The sequence below is a fragment of the Haemaphysalis longicornis genome, unplaced genomic scaffold (assembly GCF_048455015.1).
Source record: "Haemaphysalis longicornis isolate Haplotype H1 unplaced genomic scaffold, Haemaphysalis longicornis Haplotype H1 scaffold_6, whole genome shotgun sequence".
NCBI lineage: Eukaryota > Metazoa > Arthropoda > Arachnida > Ixodida > Ixodidae > Haemaphysalis > Haemaphysalis longicornis.
Genome location: NW_027526407.1, coordinates 103,798,654 through 103,809,348, shown reverse-complemented (window position 1 = coordinate 103,809,348; position 10,695 = coordinate 103,798,654). Strand labels below are relative to the sequence as shown.

The window sequence follows — 10,695 nt, the reverse complement described above, 5'->3', positions numbered from 1 at the left end:
TACGGCCTTTTTGTCGGCAGGCGTCGGGAAGTTGGACACAGCGGATACTTTGTCAGGATCGGGCTTGATGCCGGCGTGGCTGACAACGTGGCCCAAGAAGCGTAGTTCTTGATACCCGAAATGACACTTTTCCGCTTTAAGTGTGAGACCAGCTGCTCTCACGGCGCGAAGTACACAGGATAGTCTTTTCAAGTGCTCTGCAAAGGTTGACGAGAAGACGATAACGTCGTCAAGGTATACTAGACACGTCTGCCACTTGAGACCGGAAAGAACAGTGTCCATCATTCGTTGGATTGTTGCTGGTGCCGAACACAAGCCGAAAGGGAGCACTTTAAATTCATTAAGTCCGTCCGGCGTTATAAAGGCTGTTTTCTCGCGGTCGCGCTCATCCACCTCGATCTGCCAGTACCCGCTCTTTAGATCCATCGACGAAAAGTAACGGGCATGACGAAGCCTGTCGAGGGAGTCATCGATCCGGGGCAATGGGTACACGTCCTTCTTTGTCACTTGATTGAGCTTTCTGTAATCAACGCAAAATCGCAATGTGCCGTACTTCTTTTTGACCAGAACGACGGGTGATGCCCACGGACTTCGAGAAGGCTGGGTGACATCGTCGCGCAACATCTGCTCCACTTGGCTGCGAATTGCGTCCCGTTCCTTCGCAGAGACACGATAGGGGTTTTGACGAAGCGGCCTGACATTATCATCAACAATGATGCGATGTTTTGTAAGCGGAGTTTGACGCACGCCAGATGTCGAAGAGAAACAGTCCTTGAAGGTCGTCAGCAGCGCGAGGAGGGCTTGTTGTTCACTGAGAGGCAAGCCGGAGTTGACATCGATGAAGGCATCGGAGCTGGTTTCACCAGGTGCGGCGCCTTGTAACGCAAAGCAGTCTTCGCCATCAGCTATGTCTTCGAAATAGGCAACTGTCGTGCCTTTGGCGACATGTTGGCGTTCATTGCTGAAGTTAGTAAGCAGCAATGCGGCACGGCCATCGGGGGTGTTGGTGAGCTTTACTAAAACGCTAATAGAAGAAGCAGCGGAGAAGAACGCTCTTGACCGCGAAGCACTCGAGCTGCCAGAGCAAAACACTGATGATGATGCGTTCCCGGTAGCGCTCGTTCGTCGTCGTCGTCGCCTCGGCTGGGACGTCACAAATTAAAAGTTCATTCAGATGCTTGTGGGTACGTGACAATATAACAAGAAAGCTTTTTACGCAGTTATCTCCCTTTTCAAATTTCGTGTAGGGCCTCCTTTAAAGAAGAAATATCAGAAATCCTGGGCACTAGAGGGCATGCCGCTGGAAAGACGGCTGGATTTCGCTGAAGTCGCGGTAGGAACCACGTGACGCAGTAAAACTGTATCGCATGAAGAAATGTGGTAGTAAACGCACAATACGCACTTCCGATACACTCAGCCTGAATGAAAACTTGGAAGTTTGGAATATTTATTTTGTTACCCTGACGTAAATAGAACGGCCACAATTTTATTCGGGAGCAGCGGTAAGAAGTGAGCACTTCCTCTGTCCGACGTCTATGCATTGATTCATGCATGCAATCAATTCGCGCACGTTGAAGTAGTGCCCGATTTGTCGGTGTCTTTTCTTTGCTGTGTGTGTGATTCCAACTATTTTGTTTGCGAGTGCACCAACCAGGCCAATGATCACTTTTTCGAAGTTTGTCGGTCGGCTGCGTACCTAATAAAGAATGCATAATTCACATGCAGTAAGCGGACATCACTCAACAAAAATAGTATTTCCTACAGACTTCTGCAGACTTCTCAGATCAACTCGTATTCCAACCCGGTTGCATACAGTCACTGTTACCCCGGACAATATTCTGAAAAGTGCTACCAGTGCAAGGATAGGGCAGACTTAGCCCACATGCGACAACGTTAGGTCGCAACATCGCTACTGTAGAGCAATGGGAGACCGTACTCCTCAGCTCCGACCCAGCGGATCAAGTGTGGGCCATTCAGCTGGCCGAAGACGCTGCTAGAGCCCAAGGGTTCGTGGCCGACGTCTAGGATTAGTGGCGGTTATGCAATGAAGTTTTAAATCTCTCACTCACTCTATTTGTCCCTCCCCACTTCTAACTATAATTATAAGCGTGTCGAATAGAAGCGTATACGCTCAATGTTATGCTGAAAGAGGTGAATTCGTGTAACCACTTATCACACCATTTTTATTCAAAGCATTATTTTTAACAACACCTCGCAACGATCGTCAGAGGCAGCTGGCGCTCTCGGAACTGCTCGGTGAACTGTGCATTGAATATGAGCGTATGGTAGACGCAAATCAGTCTGCCGCATGTGGTGCAGGCCAGCTGTGCTCGTAGGTGAATGAGCGGTTGGTAGTGACACGACCTGCCTGCAAGGGTCGATGACTCGTCATATCTAAAAGCAGATGATGCACGGGTCGTTTTGGTTATTGTTGCTAGGTAAAACCAGACTTCAAAAAAAGGGGAAACACAATTTCACAGGCATTTAGTGCCTTCATGCCATACAAAAGGACGACATGTGCCAACCGGGAATCGAAGCCGGGTCACGTGCTTGGAAGGCAGCTATGCAAACCACTATACCACCGACGTTTGTGTTTCTTTTTATCCCAAGGCACAAAATACTCATGTAAAACAGTGGTGGTGGTGGGGGAGATCAACCAGAGTGGTTGATAATCTAAAAAAGCACTGCCACGTTTACACCTGGCAGGTATTTGTGCACTTGCATTACTGCGAGGTCATACACAACTGACAATTCATCATTACGACCTAGCTTAGTGAACACTTCGCGTATTTTACGAACATTTTCCTTGAGATAACAGCAGCATGAACACGTATCCGCATCGGCATTCCTAACCGAGACCAGCTTTAAAAAGCCAGTCTTGTTCCCAACAGCCATTTCTATGAGTGAGTGAAAACTTTATTGCATAACAGCCAGTAGTCCTAGACGTCGGCCAAGAGCCCTTGGGCTCTACCAGCGTCTTCGGCCAGCTGAATGGCCCAGACTTGATCAGCTGGGTCGGAGCTGAGCAATACGGTCTCCCATTGCTCTACAGTAGCGATGTTGCGACCTAACGTTGTCGCCTGTGGACAAGCCCACAGCATGTGGGCTAAGTCTGCCCTGTCCTTACACCGGTGGCACTTGTCAGAATATTGCCCAGGGTAACAGTGACTGTACGCAACCGGGTTGGGATACGAGTTGGTCTGTAGAAGTCTCCAAGCCACGGATTGCCATTTACTGAGGGTAGGATGAGCCGGGGGGAAGCGGGTCCGCTCTAGCCTGTAATGATTAGTTATGTAACTGTAGGACACAAGGCGATCCCTACCCGAACAGCGAAGTGAATGAGCGTTGTTGTCGTCACCAGCTCGGTCAGAAAATCCTCGAGCGGCGTCGTGCGCGCATTCATTCCCAGCCAGGCCAGAGTGTGCAGGTGCCCATATTAGACATATCTTGCCCGAACGCTGAATGTTGTTGAGCCCAATCCTTAGAATTACAGATGCCTCTGGGGAGATGCGCCCCCTTGCGTAATTTATAATAGCAGACTTTGAGTCGCTCACCACGTATTTGATTTTTGCGGATGCCGTCATTGCCAGGGCAATGGCCGCCTCGTGCGGACCGACCCGGAGCTGATGGAATTGCCCTGGTGATTGACTGTTGCAATTGCCATAGCATTGCGACCCGGATAGTCGGCCGCGTCCACGTACAGCACGTCCTCCGAATTTCCGAATCGTTTGAGCCATTTCTATGCATTCTAAGCATTTCTAACGCCTACGAATGCTTTTCTTAAGCAGCACCGGAGGCAAAGAGGTAAAATTTCTTGGGGTGGGCTTCATTCAACTACTCGGAATGTTGGTTCTTACCGCGGAAGAATAAGCGCGCCTAGTGTAGTGGCGATGGTGGACGAGGCGGAAAAAAGCACAAGCGAATTCTTTATGGAACTCCTAGCAGAAATTTTAGCTATTACGTTTCCTTTCAGAATGCTCGCCTGTACAGGCTTGCTACAAACCAGTTATGCTAAACAGTGTACACAAATGCTGGGTAAAATTTTCAAATTGGCAAACATGTGCACTAGTCATTTCATACACGACATAGCCACGCCAAGTTAGGAGGCCATCCAAAGGAATCCAGGACGTACCGGTGAACTGCTCCGAGATGCGCTTGAACAGCTCTTGAATGGCAGGGCTTTTGCCAATGAAAGTAGCCGACATCTTCAGAACACGAGGCGGAATGTCGCAGACAGCTGTCTTGACGTTGTTGGGGAGCCACTCCACAAAGTACGAGGAGTTCCTGTACTGGACATTGAGCATTTGGTCGTCTACCTCCCGCATGGACATGCGGCCACGAAATATGGCCGCCACGGTAAGGTACCGGCCGTGTTGAGGGTCACACGCCGTCATCATGTTCTTGGCGTCGAACATTTGCTGGGTGAGCTAGGGAACAGACAGCGCTTGGTGCTGCTGCGCACTCATGCAGTCAGTAGGGCGCCCCAAGCTACCACATCAGGATGGCGAGGTTCCACTGTCTCGTCCTTGGAAAGACGCTCCTCTCCGTTGTCTTCCTCTTGACGCACGGCCGCTGCTCGGTTCAGTCCGCCGACCCCGCGAATTCCTGGTTACGGCTGGCAGAATCTCTGGTTTTACGTTGCAGCATTCTAGTGGTGCGTACGCACCAGAAACGGGGCATTGAGAGCGAAATGGTACCTTCTGCGCTGAGCTCAAAACTTTTGCGAGTGCTTTGCGCGTGATATAATCGACAATGGGCATAAAAGAAATGATGGCAAATGAATAATTTTGCGATTAGCTATGGCAGGATGGATGTTCGTTGTGGCAAAAACGACGCCATTGTATTGAGCCTCCCGATTTAAACCACTCCAGTGAGATTATTTTAGCGGTTGCGTTAGAGAGTGAGAGAGAGAGAGAGAAATAGAGAGCAAACTTTATTCGGCAGCTCAAGTCCGAACCGACCGCGGAGTTACGAGTCCTCTGAGGAGGGGCTGTTCCACGGTCCTCCGACGGTGGCGGGCTTGCCGGAGGTGCACAAAGAGTTTCAATGTGGGCAGCCTACTGGGAACACGAAGCGGCCAGTAGGTTTTCGAGGGGGGGGGGGGGGGGGGAGAGCTGTGTAGCTAGAACACGAGTACGGAATATCAGGGGGGAAGGGTTGGTTGAAATAAATGTGTGGGGCGAGAGGCCCGCACCCAGTGCCAAAATGTGAGTTCATTGTCCGAGCCATCCCATACCTGATAGTGAGGACGGCCTGGTGACTAGGGGAGAAAGAGATCACAGGGGAGGGACAATGTCTGTGCCTGTCTAAGGTATGTAGCGTGTGTTCGTGACACGAGTTTAGACGGGGAGGGAAGCAGTATTCTTGCTGTCCGCAGGTTGTCGAGATGTCCGCGGCGCCTTTTGTGATGCATTGATCTATCCTCCTTTAGATTCTATTTCTCAGGACACGGCTGAGGGCTGCCCGGGAAATGAGCGTCGCAGCCAGAGCGTCAGCTCGTTGATTACCCTCTATGACTTGGTGGACAGGGATCCATTCGAAGAAGACGTGTTGCTAGGGATGAGCTTTCATGTTTGTAGTCAGGCTAGTCTGGACAGGGGATGGAATGTTGTTCGTGCAGAAGCTTCGTAGGCATCCCTGCCTGTCCGTGCGGACTGTAGTGAGGACGGTCCGATGATGGTGAAGTGTAATAACTCCTCCGGCTTTAGTCTCTCCAGCTGTGGGCGAGGGGGGCTCGCGTTCGTGAACATCGCGCAGAAAAGCGCGAAGCTTGTCGGATATGTTTTAGACGAGCTCGAAGGTCGTTCATTTATCTTTTCGTAAACGTGAAATGGACTTCGGAACCTACTTCAAAGGAAAACGCAATGTCGATTTTTATGGAAGGCCTCGTTTGATAAAGAGAAAACTTTCCGAGCTGGTCGACGATCCTGAATCCGCAGACATTTTTGCCACCATTCCGTACCTGAGCACCCTCCACTATCGCAGAGCCATTTTTACATCACTTCGCCCTCGAATCACGACTCGCAAGATACTACATTGGACCCAAAACTCCGGCTTCGGCCTTTCACGTACAAAACTTTTGGGTACAGACAATTTTTAGGCAAAAGACTAATCAAATATGATTCATTACCGACTTATTTTTTTCTATCTCATTATTCAGTAGCTTTAAAGAATAATGTCCTTGTTCTGCGCAAGCCTGGCTTTAACACGGCCCGTGAAGTTGACCCGTTAGCCTGCGCTATTATACATGCTTATAGGATAAATTTTTGAGTGGGTTTGTGAAGCGTATTCAAGTTAGCTTCATTGGAACCCGCATCTTTGGTCTTAAGAGGGCGTAATGGGTGTGCGCCCATCGTGTCCATACCGGGAGAGACAGAGAGAAAGAGAAAGAAGAGGGGGAGAGAGACGATTTTCAGTAAGTCTGGCGATATTCGTTGAGCTACAGCTAGATGTGAAACATATGAGAAATGCAACAGTAGAAAAATACAGAATGCATTACCTGATCAGTGTATTCTGTTCTGCAGACATTGTTAAAATATAGACACATCAAATGAAATGTTTAGAAGTGAAGTAGCACATGACATCTTCTGACGGACCGAGGAAACAGCAGGACAACTTGCAGCAGAACTCGGTGCGCTGCGAATTATCGCACACCGCATACAGGCGGCCAAACACCCTGAAACTCCTGAATAATACTTGTCGCATCTTTCTCTCTTTCTTGGACTCTCCGTTATTAGTACGAGAAAAAACTTCGGAGACACCCCCGCATTTGCTTGACTTCGTTGCATCGCCTAAGCGCGGTGAGGGATGGAGCCGTACTACCATTTCAACAACTTCGACTGTGGAGCTGAACTTTGGCTTCGATCGTGAAAGAACACCACGGGGATACATGTCCACATCAGTGGTGCTATGCAAACGGCCTTCATATTTCCCGCGACAACATATTGTCCCAATCGAGTGTTCATTCAACGCGATTCAACGTGAGAAAGCGCGGCGTCGTTCGATTGTGTCCGACAACCGTCTGTTCGACTCGCCTTGCCCCAGCTGCGATGTGAAAACGATTGGAGAGGCAAAGGGTTTTCGCAGAGTAACCACTTTGTGGTGCACGCGCCCGTACACTCTAAGCTGGGTAACCCTTAATAGAGGTATACATTTTCGAATTTTTGTAACCTATAATTTATAAGGTACAAATGTAACCTATATCATCGTAACCCTTATATACGTATACACGTAAGGGTTACTCAGTTATCGGTTACTTTGCCGCTTTCATCATGTATACCTTTATATAAGTTACATCTACCGCCGTCCAAGGCCACACACTTGGAAGGTGCCATATTGCGCGCCAGGCGCGCTTTCGCCGGCGCCGCTGTCGCGACGCCCCGAAGACGTCTTTCCCGCGTGGTAAACAAATATCGCGTTAGTGGAAGACGATATGTGCGACCATGCTGTCCATTCCGCCGTCTAAACTTTTGCATCGTGTGGCTTTTGTTCGTCCCTTGAACAAACCGCCGGCCACACGGCTGGGGCTAAAAGAGAAGTTACTTTTATAATTCCTAAAATTGCGGTAATAAAAAGCTTGAAAATGTTGTTATAATATATATGCATTGCATTACCTGTTCGATAATCGTTACCAAGGTTGTCACCCAAAAATCTTTGTGAGTATTGGCAACGCTTAAGTCTTATAAACAGGCATAACTAATTTTGATGTTTGCATCAGCTTTGTGCCGTTAAGAAACCAGTATCAAACATGCATGATAGGTCTTTTAATAAATTGTGGGCATGAGTTTTAGCTTTAGTTAAACAAAATTAGACCCGCCGCGGTGGCTCAGTGGCTAAGGCGTTGCGCTGCTGAGCACGAGGTCGCGGGTTCGATTCCCGGCCGCGGCGGCCGCTTTTCTGATGGAGGCGAAAAGCAAAAACGCCCGTGTGTACGAGATTTCGGCGCACGATAAAGATCCCCAGGTGGTCAAAATTAATCCGGAGCCCTCCACTACGGCGCGCCTCATCGCCTGCGTTGCGTCGGCGCGTTAAAACCCCACAATCAATCAATCAATTAAACAAAATTAGACTTTAATGAAACCAAACTTTAGTGGAAACATGCGCTTGATAGCATACTTCAAAAGGACGCCAAAGTTATGATAACATAGCCTTAAGCCGAAAATTCTTGTCTGACAACTTAGGCCATGACTATCAAAAGAGAATTGCAGTACATGCACACATATTTGCGCATTTAACAGGAGCACATTTCCAGAAGTTTAGCATCAGTAGTTTTGAACATTCACATTTACTATTATGAAACACCTGTGGGCTATTTATTAAAAACCAAAGCTGCGAACCACCCCAATGTTATTATCGTTCCTTAATGAGTATTAGACGAGTACGGATTCCTGGGCGAACTGGTGTTTCCTATATTTCTTTAGACTTTCAGGTAAAACTCGGTTTATTCATATATCCGTATTAAACCTATTTAATAAATGTTGTGTGAACAGCTTCACAAACATGGCCAAATATACAGATTATTTACGTCAATATTTGCACGGATGTATGCAAAGTATTTCGAATTGTTTGGCACTGCAATTGAACAATTTCAGTCGAATTCGAATTTCAGCTACATTTATAAGATGGTTCTCAGAGGTGCACTTTCCCAGTACAGCGTTATTGTCATGGTTCCCCACAGAAAAAACGCAGAATGTGGGAAAGTAGAAAGAACATTTATTACAAATTCACTGTTTCATACAAAGCAGTGTTTATGGCTATGTTCCCTGCATTCTCTGTTTCACTCAGAGTCTAATATTACACTTGGAATTTACTTGTCTTTACGAATGCATCTTTACACTTCCCTCTTAGGTTCCTCTTTACAGTTCCACCTGAGTTGTGATTCCCACGCAAAGTTATCGTTTTTTATGCCGCACTAACAAGTTTCTAGGCCGATTGCAATCTGTCTTTTGGGCAAACTTTAAATGGGATCTATAATTTCCTGCATGAAAAAAGGCGCTTGGAAAAATTTAGCGATAAGCTTCGCAATTTACGTAGTACACAAGCAGGCACAAAATCAGGGCAGGCTGAAGATTTCCCCCAGGTCATCTGAATGACTTGTTCCCTGCTGCCGCAGATGGAGGTATATATGTGAGGGGCCGTCACTTGGATTTCCCCACCTTGAAGAGCCATCTACAGAAAATTTCAGAAAAAGAACAAAATCCAGTGCAACCATAAGCCCCTCACACTAAATCACAGGCATGTAAAGTACGAAAAATATATTGCACGAAAATGAAGACGGAGACAAGAGAATGAAATGAAAGGCTACACCAGAGAAGGAGTGATTTACGGCCTTTCAAATAATTTCACATCATTTCAGTAATCGTTACACAGAGTAATTTGGCCGCATTGTTCAGAACAACGCGAAGCCACTATAGTCATACCGGCAAACCTTCCCGAATTTTAATCGTGCCGTGTTCCTGTTTATCTCGCGAAATGTTTCTGCATGCTTACCCAGAACAGGCAGAAACTTTGGGCTACGAGATAAACTGACATACGTTTGCAAAAGAGAAAGCAAAAACATTTCCGCGCCTTCATGTGGAATCACTAGTACACGCAACAGAGCGAACGTCGCACTAAACCCAGGAAACGCGCTTTCACGATGCTGACGCCGTCTGCGCCACATTTTTGGCTGTACTTAAACATCTACCCCCCTCCCCCCCCCCCTCCCCCCCCCCTTTGTACTGGCAGTTTCATTTTGAACGAGGGTCCCACGGGGAAGCCGAAACGTTTTTCATTTCAGTAAGGTGTTCTTCTACCGGTGGTTTCTTCCTCAGCTATTCGTAAAAAGGAATCGCCAACTTACATTTTTTCTTCGTCCAAATGTGTTGTGGGAGAGGATACATCTAGAACTTGCACCCATCTTCTAGTTGCATTCCCTGTAATGACTCAAATGGTTATTTGGGTTAAAATGTAATAGGCTTTAGAGCTGGGCAGTTGGTATACATTCATAATGAAAGAACACCACAAACTTGACAAGACGAAGAAAAGAACACCGCACAAGCCCTCACTAACAACTGGAGCTTTCTTAAAGAGCCCTTTTCGAAAAAGAGTTCTTCTTGTTGGCTCTGCAGAACCACGCATCTTATAGAATAGGTAGAGTTGCTGAAAAACTATAAAGCTCCATGCTGAGGAAATCGTTATGTGAATTCATAAAGTTCATGTAGTAACGAACTGATAGGAATAGTCACTAAACATGAGGCAAAATAAGATACGAAATATAACATCATAACACTTGAAGTAAGGCCTCGCATTTTTACAAGTGAATCATACTTTTGTCTGAGCAGGCCTGGGTGCCATCTTTACAAAGAATATTTGAATGAATGAGTTTTAGTTATTGCATTTTCATACCGTTGTTTCCACGGAAATCAGACTTCATTTCAACTTGTGTAATACGCAGGGAGTCCTGGTTGTCAACTCAAGGAACGCTGCCTGCAAGAAAAACAGCAGTGCTCATAAGTCATAGCATAGGTAGCCAGATGCAACCACACTTTTCGAACAGCCAGGAACCGATGAGGGTGCAGCACCCATTTTTACACCTGCACTTACTTGCCTCTGTGTAATTCGTCACAATTTCTCTATCATCAAAAAACAACAACAATCAAGCAGCCTGCATGCTGGCTCATACATACCACCATTCTGTAAAGTCGCTTTACTGCA

General features: G+C 47.1%; 1 long non-coding RNA gene across 1 annotated transcript; it reads right to left on the bottom strand.

The window, feature by feature from the left end:
* Window positions 1-8,484: 8,484 nt before the first annotated feature.
* Window positions 8,485-10,468, bottom strand: LOC144141844 (uncharacterized). Its single transcript, XR_013316714.1, has 3 exons — window positions 10,387-10,468; window positions 9,842-9,914; window positions 8,485-9,168 (listed from the first exon to the last, which is right to left on the bottom strand). It is a non-coding gene; the product is annotated as an uncharacterized LOC144141844 (long non-coding RNA).
* Between the last annotated feature and the right edge of the window lie 227 nt (window positions 10,469-10,695).